The sequence below is a fragment of the Hyperolius riggenbachi genome, chromosome 6 (assembly GCF_040937935.1).
Source record: "Hyperolius riggenbachi isolate aHypRig1 chromosome 6, aHypRig1.pri, whole genome shotgun sequence".
Classification (NCBI taxonomy): domain Eukaryota; kingdom Metazoa; phylum Chordata; class Amphibia; order Anura; family Hyperoliidae; genus Hyperolius; species Hyperolius riggenbachi.
This window is the reverse complement of record NC_090651.1, coordinates 385929883-385954832: the sequence shown is the minus strand read 5'-3', so window position 1 is coordinate 385954832 and position 24950 is coordinate 385929883. Positions and strand designations below refer to the sequence as shown.

Below are 24950 nucleotides of genomic sequence, written 5' to 3'. Positions count from 1 at the left end.
GGTAAAAAATTATATTACCTATCTATTCTAATTAACATAACTAATGTAACTTAATGACAGTATGTTTGTTTAGGCTGAAGTTCCCCTTTAATGGATGGGCCAAATTCCACTGGAGAGATTGCGATGACCAAAATTGCAAGCGCAGGACATGCAGCATGTTGAGCGTTTTGCGTTAGCGTTTCTGCAATGTAAAGTATATAAACACTGGTGTATTTGATTCTGCTAGCGTTTTTAAATGACTGCACATTGTAAAAAAATGAAAATTAATTGAAAGGACCAATCAGAATTAAAATCGTTACTTGCAGATCACTATCACAATCGCTGGCAAAAAGCTTACACTTTTTAAATTCGCTACCAAAATCACCAGAAAAGCTTACAAATGCTAATTAAAAACGCTAGCGATTGTGATTAGTAGTGGGTTCCATGCCTGGAGGAAATAACTGGGATCTGTACTAGAGATTGACTTCTCCTGGACACCTAACCATAAACATCAGATGGGATGGGGTAAAAGGGGGTGGAGCAAAGGGGTTACTTTATTTTTTAAAGGTTCAAGAGAAAGGCGTGTTTTAAAAATGCAAGTTATGTTGCTGGTGTCGGCCACTTCCCGTTCTGGCCAAAGTCTGTAAGTTACCCAGAAACTTCTTCACACACCAGCCGGCTACTTCTGACATTGGCCAGGCAGATCCAAAAATGGCCAACCTCAGGAACTGGCCGTAACATATATATGGAACCAACAATCTGATGTTCTGAGCCAACAATCTCGGTTTATGTAACGATCGGTGTAACACAGAGAGGATCTGATTACCGGTGATCTGCAGTATCACTGGGAATACAGATATATACCAGATTATAGATGATCTGCAGTATCACCGATAATCCGATATACAAACTAACCTCTGGACACCTGAGTAGAGTGTTTGGTGCAAACAGTAATAATGAGAGGACTGGGCCTCAGAGCAGTAAGGAGTACTGCACAATTCCTTCTGGACTCTCCCGGAGGGAGGAGTCAGGCTGAGAGAAGGAACGACAGAACGAGAGTCACTATCAGGACTGGGAACCGCCTCTAACAGTAAGGTCGGTTCTCGAGGTCGGACAAGCCAGGTCGTAAACACACAGACAGATAAGGTACAGATTCAGAAGGCAGAGGCGAAGTCTAAAGTACAGGCAGGGTATCGGCAACAGGGTATCAGATATATCGAGGTACAGAAACAGGAGGTGGATGCAGAGTCTTAGAGCGAGCCGGGGTTCGGCAACAGAGTATCATAAATATCGAGGTACAGGATCAGAGTTCACAAGAGTAGTCAGGCTAGCAGAAGGTCATAACAGATAATACAATATAATTTCCTAACGCTAAGGTGTGAGATCCGTAGCTGTCAACACCTTTGGAAACTATGCTAGAACACAGATACAGACGGGTCTGAGTGCTACCACGAAGTGTTCGCAACGCCAGACAACGGGCAAGTGAACAGCCCACAGTATATATACATATCATTCTCCAGCACCTCCCCAAGTGCCGGACCACTGACCTCTTTCTGGCTGCCATATAGTCCCCGCCTCTCCGCGCGCACGCGCGTCACTCTGAACCCAGAGGGACTACGAGTCCCAGCCACACCAACCTTGTCTGGCCGTCTCTCAGCTGCCCCATGCGCGGGGTTGGTCACACCGCTAACCGTACCGGCGGCGGCCTCCCCGCGCTGGGACACAGAGACAACAGGGCCGTGCACACCAGCCGCCGCGTCATACGCGGCGGTTTTTCCGCGCTCCGCCATGTCCTTTCTGGGAGCAGCCGCCTCACGCTGAGCAGAGGCGGCTGCTCTTCCACGTCTCCTTACAGTTTATACCGGAGATGTGTTATACGTATTCATTAGTTTCATGGGAGTTGAGGTGGGTTACTTTTTTATCTTTTGCTACAGCTCATCTGTACCAATGGCTAACGTCTCCTCCATACTTCTGACCTGGGCCCAACCATTTGTAATTAGGCCTCCAAGCCCCCTTTGTGCCCCCCCCCCCCAAAAAAAAACGGCCCTTGCTTGACTCTTTTTGGATGAATCCACACACTCTTTTTTTATAAGTTTCTCCACTTCCTATTTTTCTTGCTCTGAAAAAGATAACGCGGTGGAATGAAGTTAGACCGGAAACTTCTATCGTTTACTAAGTTAGATGTATGAGAGGATAGGCAGGAAGGCTTCTCTAAACACACTGATTAGAAATGTTAGAAAAAGAAAAAAGTATACGGCTTTCTGAGAGTTTTAATTAAAATTGTCAGTTCCCCTGGTACTCTGTGTGTACTCCGAAAAATATTAAAGCCGCTTTTCAAAGTGGCATATGGATAATATTAAATATAATAGCAACGAGAGACGCTTAGAAGAAAAGTCATTAAAGTGAATGGGAACTGCATTTAAAAAAAATGAGATAGATACTTACCCAAGTAGAGGGAAGGCTCTGGGTCCTATAGAGCCTTCCGGCTCCTCTCCTGGTCCCCTCGTTCCGGTGCTGGCTCGCCCGGTAGCAGTATTCGACTAAATTAGTCAAATACTGCTTTACCCGGCCAAAGGAGGCTTCAGAAGTCTTCAGGGAGCCCGAGTGCTCCTGAAGAAGGGCGGCCCTGTACTGCACCTGCACAAGCACGCTCTCTTGCACGCTCACGCCTGAGCAGTATGGAGCCGCACGTCTTCAGGAGGACACGGCTCCCGAAGACTTCCAAATACCCTTTCGGCGGGGGATTGAAATAGGGGGGGCCAGCACAGGATAGAGGGCACCGAGAGAGGAGACGGAAGGCTCTATACGACCCAGAGCCTTCCCTCTCCTTAGGTAAGTATTTGCTTCATTTTTTTAAAAATGCGGTTCCCATTCACTTTAAGTCCTACATTGTGCAGCATTTATCCTCAGTTTTGCTAGGCAAAGGTAGAGTGGAACTAGGCTTGTCCCCGAACCAACACATGACTTCTCTGAGACCACAAACGGAACTGCACCGGGCAAGACCTTCATCTTTCATCTAATGTCCATAAATGCCATGGTGTGTTAATTGTCCCTCAGAATTACATTGCTCAGTGATGAGCTGTAGAAGGTTGGCCAAAGTATTTTAGCATAGAAAGTACAACATTGCAACGTTCACAAAAACATTCATCACCTTTACTATGTGCTTAGAGTGCTTTTGAATGACTTGAAATACATTGAAGAGGACCTGCCACCCACAGAGGAGGATGTCTGGCGTCCAAAGGCCCTTCCAGGAAAAAGAAAAAACTCAGCGAATGCAGAAGCCCCATAAAATGTAGCACTGAGTGACACCACATGTGAACAGATAGGTAAAGTAAAAAAAGAGCTCAGAAGTGTGGGTTGCAAGACCAGCAAGCCTAGTGTTAGACGGATGAGGAAAAACACGTTCTTACCCGGGTCTTTGGGTCTTCTGTGGATTGGTCGGTTGGGCTCCCAAAAAAACGTAAAGGGGTTGAGAGTTCCAAAAGAATTCAAAGCTTGAGGGGCAGCTGTACATATATGTTACACATGGAAGAGGGGGCTGCACATTGATTGGGAGGTCGGGCTGTACATGGATGTAACAAATGGAATAGGGGGCTGCATTTGGAAAGGGGGTTGCTGTACATGGATTTTACACATGGAAGAGGGGGCTGCACATGGAATGGGAGATGGCTGCTGTACATGGATGTCACACGTGGAAGAGGGGGCTGCACATGGAATGGGTGGGGTGCTGCTGTACATGGATGTTACACATTGAAGAGATGGCTGCACATGGAATGGGAGGGGCTGCTGTACATGGATGTTACACATGGAAGAGGGGGCTGCGCATGGAATGGGAGAGGACTGCTGTACATGGATGATACACATGGAAGAGGAGGCTGCTCATGGAATGGGAGGAGCTGCTGTACATGGATGTTACACATGGAAGAGGGGGCTGCACATGGAATGGGAGGGGGCTGCTGTACATGGATGTTACACATGGAAGAGGGGGCTGAACATGGAATGGGAGGGGCTGCTGTAAATGGATGTTACACATGGAAGAGGGGGCTGCACATGGAATGGGAGGGGCTGCTGTACATGGATGTTACACATGGAAGAGGGGGCTGCACATGGAATGGGAGGGGGGCTGCTGTACATGGATGTTACACATGGAAGAGGGGGCTGCACATGGAAAAGGAGTGGGCTGCAGTACATGGATGTTACACATGGAAGAGGGGGCTGCACATGGATTGGGAAGGGGGCTGCTGCACATGGAAGGGGATTTGCGAGGAAAGTAGCATAGGGAGAAAAAAAATACATAAAATCTTTGAAGCACCAATTCCCCGACTCCCCTAGATGCGTACTTGCTTCAGGTGTAACCCTCAATCTACTGAAGATCTTCAGCCAGGCAACTAGCATACTTTATAAGAAAATACAGACGTCACCCTGGCAGCCTCCATATTCCTCTACTGAAAAAAAGTGTTTTAATTTCCCCGGACTCCCTTAAACAGCCTTATTTGTAACGAAGTCATTTGTTTGTTCGCAGCCCTGATAACAGAATCCCTCTAGATTGTTAGAAATATATTTTGTGATTCCGCCCTGGAAAATAAAGCAGATATGAGATCCAATCCATCCCGCACCCGCCCTGTAATTGGGGCTTGCTCTATTATTCCAATTCAAAAGGTTTTTTTTCCACTCAAGAAAATCTATGGCTTGACAATTATTGATCTGAGCAGGGCTTCTCAACGCACAATATGAATGCCAGACGCGGGGGACTGAATTAATGACACGCGGCAACCGCTACAATGGAGCTACTCGCAGATCGAGCCGTTACCAGACAATGGGGCGGCCATTTTGTATGCTGACAACAATATTTGCAGTATATCATCACAGCGAGGAATTATGTTTTTGATTTAAAGGACCAGCCCTCCAAAATAACTTCAATTTTGTGCATATTTTATTAGGTAAACTTACTCAGTAACCTTCTATATGTATCAATAAGGCATTTGTGGAATCTACATATGAAAATTCCAAACAGTGCTCATTACTCACTAAAATCATTAGTAATTTTACTACCAGGAAGGGGTGTCATAGCCCCCCGTGATGGGGGGGGGGGGGGCTGTCCGGGGGGTGCACCTGGCATCATACTTTACCTCATTCTAGCGGGGGGGGGGGGGGGGGGGGGTCCTAACCTTCCTCAAGCAATGGCCAATACCTATCTTTACACCGCTCGCCCTGCCCGGTGCATGATGTAATATCTATGCTGCCCAATCGGCACTCCGCCTCCCCTCATCGCAACAGAAAACTTTGTCAGCTGTATAGCTGACTCCGCCTCTGCACAGCCTGGCCCGGCAATGACGCCCGAGGGATCCGGTCCAGATCCCCATTGGGCAACATCAGTTACACGTGTGTATGGGCTTTTAGATCCTCCTTGATTAATTGATAAGAGCTAAATCACTAGAAAGATATACTAAGGAATCATTTTAAGCATCTCTGTAACTAATATCTTTTGAAGTGAAATTTACAAAAAGGCGTAAGATATTTTTAACCCAGTCACCTGAAAAAGTGGTTGTATTTATCACAAGATCTGTGAGTTTGGCAATGTTTGTGCTGATTGTGCTGCAAGGTAGTCCCCCTTTCAGTGGTGTAGCAATAGGGGGTGCAGAGGTGTCAACCGCACCGGGCCCTTGAGCCAGAGGGGCCCCAAGGTGCCCACCCTTAACCACAGTATTAGCTCTCTATTGGTCCTGTGTTGGTAATAGTCACTTGTATATTTGCTTTGAATAATGGTAATCAGTAACAAGCTGCTCCCCGCCCCCTTCTTGCACCTCTGACACTGTAGTTGCCATTGGCAGGGATTGCTATGTATAGAGTGCTTGGGGGTAATCAGTAACAAGCTGCTCCCCATCCCCATCTTGCACCTCTGACACTGTAGTTGCCATTGGCAGGGATTGCTATGTATAGAGTGCTTGGGGGTAATCAGTAACTAGCTATTCCCCATCCCCTTCTTGCACCTCTGACACTGTAGTTGCCATTGGCAGGGATTGCTATGTATAGAGTGCTTGGGGGTAATCAGTAACAAGCTGCTCCCCACCCCCTTCTTGCACCTCTGACACTGTAGTGGCCATTGGCAGGGATTGCTATGTATAGAGTGCTTGGGGGTAATCGGTAACAAGCTGCTCCCCACCCCCTTCTTGCACCTCTGACACTGTAGTTGCCATTGGCAGGGATTGCTATGTATAGAGTGCTTGGGGGTAATCAGTAACAAGCTGTTCCCCATCCCCTTCTTGCACCTCTGACACTGTAGTTGCCATTGGCAGGGATTGCTATGTATAGAGTGCTTGGGGGTAATCAGTAACAAGCTGCTCCCCGCCCCCTTCTTGCACCTCTGACACTGTAGTTGCCATTGGCAGGGATTGCTATGTATAGAGTGCTTGGGGGTAATCAGTAACAAGCTGCTCCCCATCCCCTTCTTGCACCTCTGACACTGTAGTTGCCATTGGCAGGGATTGCTATGTATAGAGTGCTTGGGGGTAATCAGTAACAAGCTGCCCCCCATCCCCTTCTTGCACCTCTGACACTGTAGTTGCCATTGGCAGGGATTGCTATGTATAGAGTGCTTGGGGGTAATCAGTAACAAGCTGCTCCCCATCCCCTTCTTGCACCTCTGACACTGTAGTTGCCATTGGCAGGGATTGCTATGTATAGAGTGCTTGGGGGTAATCAGTAACAAGCTGCTCCCCATCCCCTTCTTGCACCTCTGACACTGTAGTTGCCATTGGCAGGGATTGCTATGTATAGAGTGCTTGGGGGTAATCAGTAACAAGCTGTTCCCCATCCCCTTCTTGCACCTCTGACACTGTAGTTGCCATTGGCAGGGATTGCTATGTATAGAGTGCTTGGGGGTAATCAGTAACAAGCTGCTCCCCATCCCCTTCTTGCACCTCTGACACTGTAGTTGCCATTGGCAGGGATTGCTATGTATAGAGTGCTTGGGGGTAATCAGTAACAAGCTGCTCCCCATCCCCTTCTTGCACCTCTGACACTGTAGTTGCCATTGGCAGGGATTGCTATGTATAGAGTGCTTGGGGGTAATCAGTAACAAGCTGCTCCCCATCCCCTTCTTGCACCTCTGACACTGTAGTTGCCATTGGCAGGGATTGCTATGTATAGAGTGCTTGGGGGTAATCAGTAACAAGCTGCTCCCCGCCCCCTTCTTGCACCTCTGACACTGTAGTTGCCATTGGCAGGGATTGCTATGTATAGAGTGCTTGGGGATAATCGGTAACAAGCTGCTCCCCATCCCCTTCTTGCACCTCTGACACTGTGGTTGTCCTTGGCAGGTTTTGGTGCGCCGTATCAATTGTAATGTATAGAGTGCTTTGGGGGGGCCCCAATGTAAAACCAGCACCCACCCACCCCTTCTTAGCTAAACCACTGCCCCCTTTCATCAGCATAGGTAACCCCCTATATAGGCAGCCCCCCGGCGATCAGAAGACAGCCAGGAGAGCAGCCAACCTAAAATGCGGAAGGGGCCTATTATGTCACTTCCTCATCTGAAGTCCTCCATGTGCAGCGTGCGCCATACTCCTGTCGTGTGATCACCGCTGAGCTGAGGTTTGTGAGATAGTGGCAGAGGGCATGAGGGGAGGGAAGGAGGGGGGGGGGGGTAGCCAGGACAACCTACTGAGGCCATCCTAAAAATACCGCTTGCCTTGCTTGTGGCTAGTGGCGGCCCTGACTGGCCCAGTGGCACAAGTAGAAGCAGAGTACCTCTCAGGGCACACCATGAGGCACCTCCCACCCACAATCTCTTAGCAATCTTAGCAAAGCCAGAAACCTGCCATGGCAGTTTTTCCAAAAGGGGGTGTGGCTAACCAAAACATTTTTGATTTTATGGCACAAGTGGTCAGTTTTTAGACATTTTTTTCCTGTTACTCTGTTATAACTTCTGCTGCCTGCGCTGATAGTGTGGGTTTTATTTTTATACCGGAGGTCCTCTTTAAGGAAGACTTCTAGAAACTACAGTAGATTATGTTTTTATAATGACCAAGAATTATGATATAGAGTCAAGTCAACAAAATCCTAAAAAATGAGATAAAGCAGACATTAAAAACAATGAAGATGTTAAGGACACCAGGCTCTATAAAAAAGGACAATATGGTGGACCTGAACCCTTGCACAGAACAGAAGGAAAACATAGAGGAATGCACCCTGTATGTATTTAGACAGAGAGTCTGTTTCCCCCTCATCTGTGACTAATCACACCTGTAATGTGATCTCTCAGCTAGCTGCCTTGGCAAAGCAGCTAATTTGTAAACACAGGATGTTAACCCTATGTCTGCTTCCATGAAAGCAGGAAGTAGACACTGCAGATTTATTGCAAGATTTGTATCAGCAGTAACAAGGGAATGTTTAATTTACAGGTTATTATGCTGTTACTTATCTTTTATAGCAGAGTGGAAGTAATGAGTTCAGGTCCCCTTTAAAGACGTATCTTCAGATTAGTGGCCAGCAATTCCAATCACACAGCATAAATCAGGCTTGAGTGAGAGTAGCGGTTCTGTGAATCCAGCAGACTGTAATCATTGCCCAGCGCTGTGACATGTTTTCAGGAACGGGGGCTGGTGGGGGAGGTGTACAGACAGCTAAGAGGAGGATGACATCAATGATTTTTCCAGTAAATCAATTGTTTTTGGCACCGCACAATTAAGGCAGAGCAACTGGCAGGAGTGATCTGCGGCAACAGTCAGTTCTCAACAGTCAGTTATCTTCGGTATAGATGTTCCTTAATTCTCTGATTTCAAATATATCAGTTTAAAAATAGACTACCCGGTCAGAAACCCCAAACACTGGCCACTTCCTGCGTCACAGACTGTCAGTGCTATAGGATGAAAGCATTTTATAGAGATTTAGTCTGTGCTCTGCCCCCTTGCAGTCTGAGCAAAAGGATGATGCCATTGCCATTCAGGCAGCAAGAGTCCCGCCCACAAAGTTTCAAACTATTCTCCTTATATCCCCCTTAAAGGGTAACTTAAGTAAAACAAATTTTCTCACTTTAAAGAGACACTGAAGCGAAAAAAATATATGATATAATGAATTGGTTGTGTATTATGAATAATTACTAGAAGATTAGCAGCAAAGAAAATATTCTCATACTTTTACTTTCAGGTATATAGTGTTTTTTCTAACATTGCATCATTCTATAATATGTGCAGATTACACAACACTCAGCATTCAAAATGAGTCTTTCAGAGCAGTCTGTGAAGTAATGACCTCTCCTCTAGCAGAGAAAAAGTAAATGGTTAACTAAACAGTTGAGATAATAAAAGTCAGAAAACAGCCCTCTCCACGACTTTGAAAGTCGTAGAGCTTAATAGCTTTTTTTGTATAGAGATAACAACTGGAGTTTCTTAACTCTTCCTGTACTGGAAACAACGAGACTGATGTATCTGATCTTAATGTTTTATTTTTTAGCTGTACAAATCATAATATCATCATTTTTTTTCCGCTTCAGTGTCTCTTTAACTTCCCTAGGGTTTCTTCTAGCCCCCTGTGGTCTTCTGGCCCCATGCTGTCATTCCGTTCTGATCCCTTTAGCAGCTGTGCCCCTCCGAAAGCAGCATGCGTGGCATTCGATTTGGCCCATGCACCTAATCAATTACGCTCCCATAGCCAGGAGCATATAACGCATGCACAGTTGCAATCCCTACAAACTGCACAAGCGTACAACGCTCCTGGCCACGAAAGCACTAATGTGGAGACATGCAGCCCAATGCCGCGCATGCAGCTTTCAGAGGGGCTGCTAAAGGAATAGGAGCGGATTGGCACGGAGGGACCAGAAGGTCTATGGGGAAAGGGGGGGGAGGAGGGGGGATAGAAGCAGCCTCAGGTAAGTTAAAGGACAATTGAAGTGAGAGAGATGTGGAGGCTGCCATATTTATTTCCTTTTAAGCAATACCAGTTGCCTGGCAGTCCTGTTGATCCTCTGCCTCTAATACTATTAGCCACAGCCCCTGAACAAGCATGCAGCAGATCAGGTGTTTCTGAGATTATTGTCAGATCTGACAAGATTAGCTGCATGCTTGTTTCTGGTGTATTTCAGACACTAATGCAGCCAAATAGACCAGCAGGGCTGCCAGGCAACTGGTATTGTTTAAAAGGGAACAAATATGACAGCCACCATATACCTCTTACTACAGTTGTCATTTAAACTGTCCACATTTGTTTAACTCTACATTTCCTTTAAAGAGAGTCTGAAGCGAGAATAAATCTCGCTTCAGACCTCATAAATAGCAGGGGCACGTGTGCCCCTGCTAAAACGCCGCTATAGCGCGGCTTAACGGGGGTCCCTTCACCCCCAAATCCCCCTCGATACACCCGGGAGCGCTTCCTGGTTGGGGCAGGGCTAACCGCCGCAGCCCTGCCCCACGCGCGTCTGTCAGCGCGTATCTCCGCCTCTCCCCCGCCCCTCTCAGTCTTCCTTCACTGAGAGGGGCGGGGGAGAGGCGGCGATGCGCCGCTGACAGACGCGACTGGAGGCAGGGCTGCAGCCGTTAGCCCTGCCTCCAGGAAGGGAAATTCTGCGACCTTTCTACGACACACTTTTGCGGGGGGTGGGTTGGGGGTGAAGGGACCCCCGTTTAGCCGCGGGATAGCGGCGTTTTAGCAGGGGCACACGTGCCCCTGCTATTTATGAGCTCTGAAGCGAGATTTATTCTCGCTTCAGAGTCTCTTCAAGACAGCAGTTTCTGGGGACATGATATACTAAAAGAAAAAAAGTGCTAATCGATTAGATTGTATTTTGCACCTTTGCCTAAAGACGGTCTTCAAACCCAAAATTCTACTTTGGATAAAAAAAAATAATGTCGTGAAGACAGATGAGTTCAGCTCAAGTCTTTTTCTAATTTAAAAACACTAAATGAAAAATGTAAATTTAAAAAATAATCTCATTTTGCCGCCAGCTGTAAGTTTGCACAGCTTTCGTTAAAATATGACTATACACATATGTCAGGGCTGCACAAGTCATTTTCTAATGTAATGACTGGATTTCACAAGCTAACAGTACAGTTAGATAGCTCTGCTCTTATTAGCCGCCCCTCTCTGCCAATCTCTCCATTGGCCACCTATTATTACTCAAAGGATCCAGTTTAAACTCCGCACGCTCTACATAATTTGCCACCTCCTTACATTTCCTCAATCGCTCCTCCCAGGAGACCCTCTTGTCCTCTAGCTTGGTCCCTGTGACGGATTCACCGGCAGATATGCGCCATCCGCGCGATCATACGAAAATGAGCACACAACCCTGAGTTGGAGCACCACTTTAACTTTGTAGCTTTACCTAAAAAAAAGAAATATTCTGCATAAAGCCAGTCACACACTAGAAGGAAATGGTGTGGGGTGTATTCCTTCCTCAGAGGGTGCAATAACACTCCCCCAAACAGATTCCCCATTCTACTTCAAAGATAAGGATGAGGATAAGGATGAGATACCCCCATACATTCCGTAACTGACCACATTCCTGCAGGTATCATGATACTGGGAAATGACTTTTAAATCACCTTGGGATAAAAGAATTGTCATTTTACTAAATGAATAAGTTTTCTATCTATGCTAGCCTTGTCAAAAAATGATTAAATAATTATTAAATATGATTTGAGTGTGGCTGAACCACCCAGCGTGTGTCTAGCATCTTCCTACACCAAGTATTTTTGTCTGCGGGTTCTTCTTATCAACTGACGCTGAGATATGACCATTTCAGGTATTTCCTATTCTTTTCTGCAGTGCCTGTCATGACAAAGGAGTGGAGAAGGGTCATGTGGCAGTCACAGCCCATCTCCCCTTACAATCTCCACCCTCCAGCAGAGAAAGGGCTAAAACCTGCTGGACACTGGCTGGGAGAGAGAGGGAGTCTCCAGCCATCCATATACCATCTAGGAGTGGCTGTTATCCATGGACTTCTATCCACAGAACTTTCCATAATTGAATCTTGTGTTTTGGACTTACAATTCCAAAGGACATACGGTAACTTGACAGACTACTCATGACATTATATTCAGTTATTTTCACGTTTATTCTTTTTATGTTTGTATTGATTTGCTTCAATTGCTATATTTAGTTTGCGCATTATTTCTTAAAATAAACAATTAAAAATTGTTTGTCTAAGTTCTTGTTCTGGAAGCTCTACAAAGAGTTTCCGCGTCTCCTGGGGGAGACGTTATCATAACCGTTTTTTTATTAATATTGTTATGTTTTGCTATCTCTAGAAAGGTTGTTGAATTAACCCTTTTTCCTACAGGATTTAACTAGAGTTAGATTTGCGTCTCCGCATGCTTATTGCGGATTGGTGGTATCAACCTGGTCTCTATATGAGATCACAGATTGTATTGATTGTACATGCAATCGAAATTGGACTGTGTGTAAACTCACTAACCAATCCAAAACGTTACTTTGCCTGCAGTGCTGAATGCCTTCAGGATTCCCTAAGGCCTTGCTCACATTGCGTTCAGCTTGCATGTCCGCCCGCGGTCTGCTTTTTTTCCCTCGTTTTTTAAAATCGTTTTCCGACGATTTTCTGCCGGGAAAAAAATGTCACCATGTGATAAATGTCAGAATGTAAATCAGGGAGAAGAAAGCTGACAGTGACTAAATCATTTATAAATAATTATTGTAAAAATGAAGCACTTTTTTAATCACATTATTTTCACTGGAGTTCCTCTTTAAATACTATTTCCCCTCCGAGTTGTCGTAGCTCAGAGGAAGGTGTAATTCTGGGAGCCCCCAACTACCCTTAAGCGCCCGCTCATTATTACATTACTGCTATGGGGCGCCTAGTTTTGCCGCTTTGCCCTGTGCACCGAAATAACCTGCTTCGGGTAAAATTGGCCAGTGATTGACCAATCAATATTTACAGTTTGTACCAGGCATACGACTCTGTTAAAGTGGACCCTAATTAAAAATACAAGATTTCAGAAATAAAATCTATTTTCTAAATTATAATAATAAATAGCAGCCCTTTTTCAGCGGCATGATGACAAATATAAAATATTTTACATTTATTGGAGGAACCCCTCCCTTCCTTTCATATTGCCAGGACAGAATCTGGCAGACTGGTGGAGGAGATAAAAAACAAAACACAGGCTGCTACTGATGATGTCACAGGGGAGGTGATCTCAGCTTGTGTGAGATTTCACATAGACCACGCCCCTGTGAGGGAGGGTAGCTGATGACAAACACACCCATGATCTAAAACCTCCTACTAAGCTCAGAAGTAATGGCTGCCACCTGTATAACCCTAGTTATGAAAAGAGAAAGGTGAAAAGCATGCACTGAAATGCTCATAAGCTTGAAGGAGTGTTTATTTATCTTTGTATGTGTCAGAGTGCTGCAACTAAATATTTTGAATTAAAAAAAAATGTTTGGTTTGGGTCCGCTTTAAGCCTGGAATACATGTCCGATTTTTTGATTGGCCAATAATTTACCAGTTCAATGTATTATGAGGGCCAACAGGTTTTAAACACGTCAGGGTATGCACTTTTATGGTAATTTTCCTGGTTTCAGCATCAAAAACACTTTGTATAGCTATATATTGCTGTCTATTGGTATGTAACCTCCACCCTCTCATTGATGCATAGCCTAGGCTGTTTAGCTATGTGGAATTCTCCTCCCAGAGAATTATGGGAGACCAGGCAATATTTTCACTGGCTTCAGATTTCTCAGAAATGAACATTCCGCAGTGATGCACCTGACAGCATTAAAGATGTTCCCACCTGTGATAAATTTCAGAATGTAAATCAGCGTGAGGAAAGATTATTCAATGGGAAAACACTGACTAGATTTATAAATAAATATTGTGAAAAAGTTAAGCAGTTTTATTTCATTACATTATTTGTGTTGGAGCTTACTGTTCTGTACACACAGACCGGCACCCAGTATAACAAGTAAGAACTCTTTACTGAAGGAAAACATGCAGAGATACATCACACACCACCATCAGGAAATGCAGCTTACTAAGAACAGTGAGAATACAGAGTGAATACAGGAAATGACAATCCCATAAAGATTACCATCACGTTTTACACACAGTGGCATCTTGTGGTTGTTTTACTATACTACAGTTTAAAGTAATAATCATGTTGATACTTCCAACAATTTTCACTACAGTTCCTCTTTAAAGTGGACCTGTCAGCCATACTATCTCAGAAAAAAACACATTTATACAATGGGGTGCGAAAGTTTGGACAACCTTGTTAATCATCATGATTTTCCTGTATAAATCGTTGGTTGTTACGATAAAAAATGTCAGTTAAATATATCACAGTGATATTTGAGAAGTGAAATGAAGTTTATTGGATTTACAGAAAGTGTGCAATAATTGTTTACATAAAATTAGGCAGGTGCATAAATTTGGGCACTGTTGTCATTTTATTGATTCCAAAACCTTTAGAACTAATTATTGGAACTCAAATTGGCTTGGTAAGCTCAGTGACCCCTGACCTACATACACAGGTCAATCCAATTATGAGAAAGAGTATCTGAGGGGGTCAATTAGAAGTTTCCATCCTCTTTTAATTTTCTCTGAAGAGTAGCAACATGGGGGTCTCAAAATAACTCTCAAATGACCTGAAGACAAAGATTCTTCACCATCATGGTTTAGTGGAAGGATACAGAAAGCTGCCTCAGAGATTTAAGCTGTCTGTTTCCACAGTTAGGAACATATTGAGGAAATGGAAGACCACAGGCTCAGTTTAAGTTAAGGATCAAAGTGGCAGACCAAGAAAAATCTCGGATAAACTGAAGCCACGAATGGTGAGAAAAGTCAGAGTCAACCCACAGACCAGCACCAAAGAGCTACAACATCATTGTGCTGCAGGCGGAGTGACTGTGCATCATTCAACCATTCAGCGCACTTTACACAAGGAGATGCTGTATGCGAGAGTGATGCAGAGGAAGCCTTTTCTCCGCCCACAGCACAAACAGAGCTGCTTGAGGTATGCTAAGGCACATTTGGACAAGCCAGCTTCATTTTGGAATAAGGTGCTGTGGACTGATTAAACTAAAATTGGGTTATTTGGGCATAACAAGGGGCGTTATGCATGGAGGAAAAACAACACAGCATTCCAAGAAAAACACCTGCTACCTACAGTAAAATATGGAGGTGGTTCCATCATGCTGTGGGGCTGTGTGGCCAGTGCAGGGACTGGGAATCTTGTCAAAGTTGAGGGACGCATGGATTCCACACAGTATCAGCAGATTCTGGAGACCAATGTCCAGGAATCGGTGACAAAGCTGAAGCTGTGCCGGGGCTGGATCTTTCAACAAGACAACGACCCTAAACTCTGCTCAAAATCCACTAAGGCATTCATGCAGAGGAACAAGTACAATGTTCTGGAGTGGCCATCTCAGTCCCCAGACCTGAATATAATTGAAAATCTGTGGTGTGAGTTAAAGAGAGCTGTCCATGCTCGGAAGCCATCAAACCTGAATGAGCTAGAGATGTTTTGTAAAGAGAAATGATCCAAAATACCTTCAACCAGAATCCAGACTCTCATTGGAACCTACAGGAAGCGTTTAGAGGCTGCAATCTCTGCAAAAGGAGGATCTACTAAATATTGATTTCATTTCTTTTTTGTGGTGCCCAACAATTTAAACAATTATTGCAGACTTTCTGTAAATCCAACAAACTTCATTTCACTTCTCAAATATCACTGTGTGTGTCTCGTATATGATATATTTACCTGACATTTTTTTGTCGTAACAGCCAACAATTTATACAGGAAAATGATGACGATTAACAAGGTTGCCCAAACTTCTGCACCCCACTGTGTAAATGTGTTTTTTTCTGAGATAGTATGGCTGACAGGTCCACTTTAAAGAGGAACTGTAGTTAAAATTGTTGGAAGTATCAACATGATTATTACTTTAAACTGTCGTATAGTAAAACAACCAAAGTAGATAAATACTTGCTCTACTTACATAACATATGTATTGCACTGTCCACATTTTGATTTTAGTGATTTTTCTTAGTTAAAAAAAAAAGAGAAAATCCTTTTTAGGATTTTTCATTTTGCCTGCATCTATCTTGAAGCCAATCCTGATGTAATTTCCTCCCTTACTCTGTCTGTGTATCATGGCCCGCCCACCTCCCAGTCTTCAGACACTCCCACCCAGCTCTGCAGGAGAAAGTGCATTGAGAAATATTGGCCAATCAGAGAGGAACAGATGTGTTGGAGAGGAAAACGAGAGGGAAAGAGTCTTTAGCCAATCAGGCTGCATTAGTCAGAGACGAGTCTTAAAGAAAATCTGTAATGAGAAAAACTTCCCCTGGGGGTACTCACCTTGGGTGGGGGAAGCCTCCGGATCCTATTGAGGCTTCCCCCGTCCTCCTCGGTCCCTCGGCGGCGGCGATAAAGCTCCCTGAACAGCGGGGATGTAAATATTTACCTTCCCGGCTCCAGCCCAGGCGCAGTATCGGCTCTCCGCTCGGAGATAGGCGGAAATAGCCCATCGCTGTCAGCCCGCTCTACTGCGCAGGTGCAAGTCTCCTGCAAGTCTCCTGCACCTGCGCAGTAGAGCGGACCCGATGGAGATGGGCTATTTTCACCTATCTCCGTCAGAAGAGCCGCAACAGCGCCCCCGGAAAAGGTAAATATTGCACAGGTGGTCAGATATGTCGCCTGTGCGTTCCGGGGGCTGCAGTGAGACCGACGTGGGACACAGGAGGACGGGGAAGCCTCGATAGGGTCCAGAGGCTTCCCCCTACTGAGGTGAGGACCCCCAGGGGAACTTTTTTTCAGTACAGGTTTTCTTTAAAGTGAACCAGAGACGAAGCTCCCTCATGTATTTTACCATAGAAATCAGTGGGAACATTAGAGAAAACACCTACCCTGCTCTCTGTTTCATACTCACTGCTAAAAGTATCTGTTATCTAGCTGAGATAAGAATCCCGGACTGAGCATTGAGTCTGGCTTTGCTATAATGACTCAGCTATAATGATTCCTGAGCAAAGCCAGCAGGGGGCAGGCTTGGACTTGAAGACAGCAAAGAACACAGTCTCAGCTATAATTATTCTGTAGCAAAGCCAGACCGACTGCTTAGTCGGGATTCTTATCTTAGAGGTGATAACAGGCAAATTAAACAGAGAACAATGTAACAAAGAGCAGATTAGGTGTTTACTGTCATGTTCCCACTGATTTATAAGGTAAAATACATGAGGTTGCTTCATCTCTGGTTCTCTTTAAGCTCGTTTTTTTACTTACTTGGGGGCTTCCTCCAGCCCCATAAGCATGGATGCGTCCCTCGCCGTCCTCCTGCGATCTCCCGTTCAGCGCCGTGAGCTCCGGTAACAGGCTCAGTGACGTCACTCCAGGTCTACTGCGCATTTGCAGAAGACCCTGGCTGGATTCCACTGAGCCTGTTACCGCAGCTGAACGGGAGATCACAGGAGGACGGCGAGGGACGCATCCATGCTTATGGGGCTGGAGGAAGCCCAGGTAAGTAAAAAACTTAGTCTCTAAATCTTAAGTCTGAGGGGAAAGTAAAGAAGAAAAAAAGAAAACCCAGCATGCCTTGCAACTTCCTTTGTGTGGCAGATGTACCAAATAAGAGTCAGGTAAACTGGGAAATGATCATTTATAAACAAGAAAAGTAATAGTGATTTTAGCTTTTGGATTGCCTGGTTAGCAGCCTTATTACTTGTTTACCAGATAAAAATACAGAATTTATTATTGATTTTATGCCCGACAGTTACACTTTAAGTATAAGCACATTAGCGCTTGAAAGAGTTTATAACTTGCCGTAAGAGGGTTATGGTGTAACTGGGAGACGTGCCTGAATGTCCCCAGCAGCAGAAGTGGATCGGGTGTGGCACAGAGGAAACACCCTTGAACCGTATTGCTCCGTTCATTATCTAGACGTGACCCGACAATTTGCTTACTGAGCAGATTCACTGTTACTGTAATTGTCAAAAATTAAGGGAATTATCAGCCCCGGCACAAATGTAATTATGATAACATAATAACCAGCGCCTCCCTTGGACGCAGAGCGATGGCACCGACCTGTATTGTCTCTTCCTTTCATCTGATTCCACCAGTTAATCTAATTAATTTTTACGGCGTATGTTGGCAGATATTTTCCGAAGGGGAAGTTACACCTGTCCTGAGATAAGGCCCTTTATTATCAACGCCGGGTTTCTTTCTTTTCCCAGCAGATTTTTACGTTGCGCTAGTTGTCTGGCTGAGTCATCCTTTAAATGTCACCAAACCTTTAAGCGTTCTCATTACAGTGAGGAGGCCGCAGTGTTGTTGTTGCTGGAGGTTTTATAGGAGGATTATAGAACATGTCAAGGAGGATGTTTTCTGCTTGTATCTGACATGTCGGAACACAACAGAAAGGAGAAGAACAACTATTGTCCGCAAATGAGTCATCACGTGATCAATAGCTCTGTCAGCAACAAGAGCGCAAAGCCCGACATGCACAGGCGGCGGGGTAATCTGCTGATCTGCAGCACTGAGCCCGACATGCACCGGCAGCAGGGTGATCTGTAGCACTGAGCTCGGCATGCACAGGTATCAGGGTGATCTGTAGCACTGAGCCCGACATGCACCGGCAGCAGGGTGATCTGTAGCACTGAGCTCGGCATGCACAGGTATCAGGGTGATCTGCAGTACTGAGCCCGACATGCACAGGCAGCAGGGAGATCTGTAGCACTGAGCCCGGCATGCACAGGCAGCAGGGTGATCTGCAGCACTGAGCCCGACATGCACCGGCAGCAGGGTGATCTGTAGCACTGAGCCCGACCTGCACAGGCAGCAGGGTGATCTGTAGCACTGAGCCCGACATGCACAGGCAGCAGGGTGATCTGTAGCACTGAGCTTGACATGCACAGGCAGCAGGGTGATCTGCAGTACTGAGCCCGACATGCACAGGCAGCAGGGTGATCTGTAGCACTGAGCCCGACATGCACAGGTATCAGGGTGATCTGTAGCACTGAGCCCGACATGCACAGGCAGCAGGGTGATCTGCAGTACTGAGCCCGACATGCACAGGCAGCAGGGTGATCTGCAGCACTGAGCCCGACATGCACAGGCAGCAGGGTGATCTGCAGCACTGAGCCCGACATGCACAGGCAGCAGGGTGATCTGCAGTACTGAGCCCAGCATGCACAGGCAGCAGGGTGATCTGCAGCACTGAGCCCAGCATGCACAGGCAGCAGGGTGATCTGTAGCACTGAGCCCGACATGCACAGGCAGCAGGGTGATCTGTAGCACTGAGCCCGACATGCACAGGCAGCAGGGTGATCTGTAGCACTGAGCCCGACATGCACAGGCAGCAGGGTGATCTGCAGCACTGAGCCCGACATGCACAGGCAGCAGGGTGATCTGCAGCACTGAGCCCGACATGCACAGGCAGCGGGGTGATCTGTAGCACTGAGCCCGACATGCACAGGCAGCAGGGTGATCTGCAGCACTGAGCCCAGCATGCACAGGCAGCAGGGTGATCTGCAGCACTGAGCCCAGCATGCACAGGCAGCAGGGTGACCTGCAGCACTGAGCCCGACATGCACAGGCTGCAGGGTGATCTGCAGCACTGAGCCTGACATGCACAAGCAGCAGGGTGATCTGTAGCACTGAGCCCGACATGCACAGGCAGCAGGGTGATCTGCTGAGCACTGAGCCCGACATGCACAGGCAGCAGGGTGATCTGCAGTACTGAGCCCAGCATGCACAGGCAGCAGGGTGATCTGCAGCACTGAGCCCAGCATGCACAGGCAGCAGGGTGATCTGTAGCACTGAGCCCGACATGCACAGGCAGCAGGGTGATCTGTAGCACTGAGCCCGACAAGCACAGGCAGCAGGGTGATCTGTAGCACTGAGCCCGACATGCACAGGCAGCAGGGTGATCTGTAGCACTGTGCCCGACATGCACAGGCAGCAGAGTGATCTGTAGCACTGAGCCCGACATGCACAGGCAGCAGGGTGATCTGTAGCACTGAGCCTGACATGCACAGGCAGCAGGGTGATCTGTAGCACTGAGCCCAACATGCACAGGCAGCAGGGTGGTCTGTAGCACTTAGCCCGACATGCACAGGCAGCAGGGTGATCTGCTGATCTGCAGCACTGAGCCCGACATGCACAGGCAGCAGGGTGATCTGCAGCACTGTGCCCGACATGCACAGGCAGCAGAGTGATCTGTATCACTGAGCCTGACATGCACAGGCAGCAGGGTGATCTGCAGTACTGAGCCCGACATGCAGAGGCAGCAGGGTGATCTGCAGCACTGAGCCCGACATGCTCAGGCAGCAGGGTGATCTGTAGCACTGAGCCTGACATGCACAGGCAGCAGGGAGATCTGTAGCACTGAGCCCAGCATGCACAGGCAGCAGGGTGATCTGTAGCACTGAGCCGGACATGCACAGGCAGCAGGGTGATCTGTAGCACTGAGCCCGACATGCACAGGCAGTGGGGTGATCTGTAGCACTGAGCCCGACATGCACAGGCAGCAGGGTGATCTGTAGCACTGAGCCCAACATGCACAGGCAGCGGGGTGATCTGTAGCACTGATCCCAGCATGCACAGGCAGCAGGGTGATCTGTAGCACTGTGCTCCTTTAACTTGGAGTGATAACTAGAAAGACAGATTGCATGACTAGTGAATCCAAGGATCACAAAGTCACCCTGAGGAAAAATAAGGCTCCTCCTGGGCAAATTTGTTATGTTGTATCACAGCAGGAGCTCTAGAAAAATCTCTTCTGGAAGTACATTCAACCAGTTCACCATTGAGGGGTTTTTCCCCTTGAGCACCAGAGCAGTTTTCACCTTTCAGTGCTCCTTCCATTCATTCACCAACAACTTTATCACTACTCGTCACAACAAAATGATCTATATCTTGTTATTTTCGCCACCAATTAGGCTTTTTGTGGGTGGTACATTATGCTAAGAATTATTTTATTCGAAATGCTTTTTAATGGGAATAATAAGGCCATTATATTTATTTTTAAATAATACATGCTACCATAATAAAAACCCGTGTGTTTTATTTGCTCATTTGTCCCGGGTTATTACACCATTTAAATAATGTCCCTATCACAATGTATGGCGCCAATATTTTATTAGGAAATAAAGCTAAATTTTTTCAGTTTTGTGTCCATCACTATTTACAAGCCCATAATTTAAAAAAATAGCAGTAATATACCCTTTTGACCTACATATTAAAAAAAGTTCCGTCCCTAAGATAACCATTTATGTATTTTTTTTTATTGTCTTTTTTTTATGCAAAACATTTTTGGGATATTATGGGAGAGTGTGGGAGGGAAGAACTTAATTTTAAATGTAATTGTGTGTCTTTTTTTATTAAATAAATGTATGTAGCTATAATTTTACTATTTGGCCACAAAATGTCCTCAGTCATTTTTTTTTAAGTGTCCTGCAAGCTTACTATTATGCCTACAGGAAGCAAAGCATGGAAGTGTACCTCTTTTTTTTTCTTCACAATGATCGTGGCTTCACATTGAAGCTGGCGATCATTACAGTGGGGACTTAGATCAGTGAATGGGAGCTGCGTTCCCATTCATTGAACTACGAGCTAATGGGTGGCAGTGAGTACACACGCGGGAACGCGCGCACCAGCGAGCAGGAGCGCGGACAGCGGCAGTCACAGCTGGGATGCATACATCTATGCCCCAGGCGTTGAAGTGAAGTCTGCCGGGGCGTAGATATACTGTCTGTGTAGTAGTTAAAGGACATCTGACCTGAGGCACAGCTACCTAAGGTAAGAACAGAGGTATGTTCATTCTGGGTCCACAGACCTCTGTGCGTTGTTGTCCGTTCCTCTACTCGTTCCCCTCTGTCTATTATTACATTTTGGCTAAAGTCACATTATCAGACAGGAAGAGGCGGTCTTGCTGTGATGGTCTCACCTATCACCCTCCCATTCCCTCCTCCTCCCCACCCCAATCACTGCACTTAGAGGTTGGGGAAGAGGAGGGAATGGGCGGGAACTTGCAGCATGACCGCCCTTCCTGCCTGAAAATGTTACTTTAGCCAGTGTGATTACAGGAAGCGGGTGGGTGTGGGGAGGAACGGACGAAGCACAGAGGTATGTGGATCCAACATGGGCTTACCCCTGCGCTTACCTTAGATAGCCTCGCTTCAGGTCCGGTGTCCTTTAAGCCAGTGATAATCGTAATCAGCTAATTACAATGACACAAATTTTTGCGTAAATTTTCGCAATTAAGCCCATACGTAATTACAATTTGTACATTTCATTGATTTCGTATATTCATTCCTGAATTCACGTAAAATTTAGCGTAATTTTTGCGTAATTTTGTGCCGACTTTAGCTGTGAACAGCAAAGACCCCATGGGCTTGAGTCACAAAGCGGTGCTAACCTACTTAGCACGTCTAAAGTCTTTAGACGCGCTAACCAGGGTGCTAAGTAGGTTAGCACCGGACTTCTCAATCAGATTGCGCGCTAACTTTGCGCGCACAAAGTTTTACGCGCGTAAAGTTTTATGCGCGCTAAGTCCCATAGGCTTTAATGGGCACTTCGCGCGGAGCGCCCTGCGCTCTGTGCAGTACGCGCGTAAAGTTTTATGCGCATAAAGTTTTGCGCGTGTAAAGTTTTATGCACGAAAAGCTTATTTAGACGTGCTAAGGGGGTTTTCACAGGCGTGCTAACAGTTAGCACCGCTTTGTGAATCAAGCCCTATAGATGCTATCGACACCAAATGCTACATATGTTAAGGAGAATAGTGGGTACAAGTCAAAAAAAGAATTTTCCAAAAATACCTTGTAGTTTTTGAGAAAATCAATTTGAAAAATGCAAAGAAAAAATTGTATTTAAACTCACAAAAATGACAGTTTAAAAACCATTTTTCTTTGCATTTTTAGAATTGATTTTTTTTCAAAAACTACAAGGTCTTTTTGAAAAAATGTTTTTACCTTGTACCCACTATTCTCCTTAACATAGGTAGCAATTTTGGTAGCAATAGCATGTATGGGGGCTGTGCTATTAAAGAGAACCAGAGATGAAGCACCCTCTTGTATTTTACCTTATAAATCAGTGGGAACATGACAGTAAACACCTAATCTGCTCTTTGTTTCATTGTTCTCTGTTTAATCTGACTGTTATCACCTCTGATAAGAGCACTCAGTCTAGCTTTACTACGGAAAGATTATAGCTGAATCTGTCTTCTCTGGTGTCTTTTCAAGCCCAAGCCTGCCCCCTTGTGGCTCTGCTATAATGACTCAGCTATAATTATTCCCTGCAAAGCCAGACTGAATGCTCAGTCCGGGATTCTTATCACAGCTGATAACAGACACTTTTAGCAGTGAGGATGAAACAGAGAGCATAGTGTTTTCTCTAATGTTCCCACTGATATATATGGTAAAATACACAAGGGTGCTTCCTCTCTGGTTCACTTTTACTACTAAAGTCGGCACAAAATTATGCAAAATTTCACGGAAATTACACAAGAAATTATGTGAAGTTATGGAATATTACCATTACATAGGAAATGAATTAATTTTCCCTGAAATCACGATGATTACGATGCGTAATTGTGAATGTCAATGAGAAATTTTGCACATGCAAAATTTCGTCCCACCATTGTTTTAAACTCAACAAATGAACCTTTTTTTAGCACAAAGGAGTTGTGAAGGAAAGCGAAGGAAACCGTGTGTGAGAGCGATCTGTGAAAGCTGATATATCCCTCAGTCTCATCTTTCCCACCAAGTCCTGTATCATCATCAGGGCTCTTGTGCCGTTATCAGAGAGCTCATCATCAAGTGGCGTGATTGCACCCAGCACGGCGACACGCATCCACGTCTCCTTCCACCACGACAAAATTAACGACACTCGATAAACCAGGCCCGACTTGCCTCACACCCAATGAGCACCTCTCTTCCTGTCAATTATTTCCTTTCAGCAGAGAGGGTAATGATTCCCTTTCACTCATTCATCAGACTCCGGCTTTCTCTTAATATGATTTGACACCTTGGCTGACTCAAGTACAGCTGATGCGCCTTTATTCCAGAAAATTCCTCACTTTTGTGGTATCCATGGCAAAGCCTCAGTGTGGCTTTTGTTATCCACCTTGTTTCTTTATAATCACCTCGTCTCTTGATGTCTATCCATGTTTCCTCCAAGATCATTGCTCTCTTCGGGCAGAAATATATATTTCTAGCCCTGCTTAAGCCCAAAGTGTCAGCGGACGTTCATCTCTGCAAATTCTCCTCAATTAGCTGATGTCAAATAAATCACTGAAGGCTAAACAGAAAAAGAGACAGTAGGGCTAGTGCCGGCTAGTTCAGCACCACCCTCACCATTCTAATGGCCAGAGCTGCTGTTTTCCAAAGACCAGGGTTTCTGCAGCCTCAAACAATCCCAAGCACCCCTCTTGTATGTTAGACCTCAAACTTCCACTCCCACATGTAGCCAGTCCAAGCTCCCCATAGATAAGGCCTAGATGGTGCACACATGCGTTACTGAACAGGAGGGGATGGGAGCGTTTGGATAAGGAAGAAGGTCCAAGGTCTATGCTCCAACCTGAAGATCCAAGGTCTATGCTCCAACCTGAAGATCCAAGGTCTATGCTCCAACCTGAACATCCAAGGTCTATGCTCCAACCTGAAGATCCAAGGTCTATGCTCCAACCTGAACATCCAAGGTCTATGCTCCAATCTGAACATCCAACGTCTATGCTCCAACCTGAACATCCAAGGTCTATGCTCCAACCTGAACATCCAAGGTCTATGCTCCAACCTGAACATCCAAGGTCTATGCTCCAACCTGAACATCCAAGGTCTATGCTCCAACCCAGTGGTCCTCAAACTAAGGCCCACGGGCCGGATGTGGCCCCCTGAGGCTTTTTTACCGGCCCCCCACACACAAAATGTATTACTTATAGATGTGGTCAGCTACATCTTTAAATATTGGTGGTCCGCATATAGAATAGCAGTGCTGGCACCACCCATCCACATGGAAGCCAGAAAGCAA

General features: G+C 45.8%; 1 long non-coding RNA gene across 1 annotated transcript in view; it reads left to right on the top strand.

The window, feature by feature from the left end:
- Positions 1 to 24950, top strand: part of LOC137521996 (uncharacterized) — a 169084-nt gene that overhangs the window by 129129 nt on the left and 15005 nt on the right. The window contains exon 2 of the long non-coding RNA XR_011022248.1: positions 11740 to 11979. This is a non-coding gene — a long non-coding RNA (uncharacterized lncRNA). The remainder of the gene's footprint in view (positions 1 to 11739; positions 11980 to 24950) is intronic.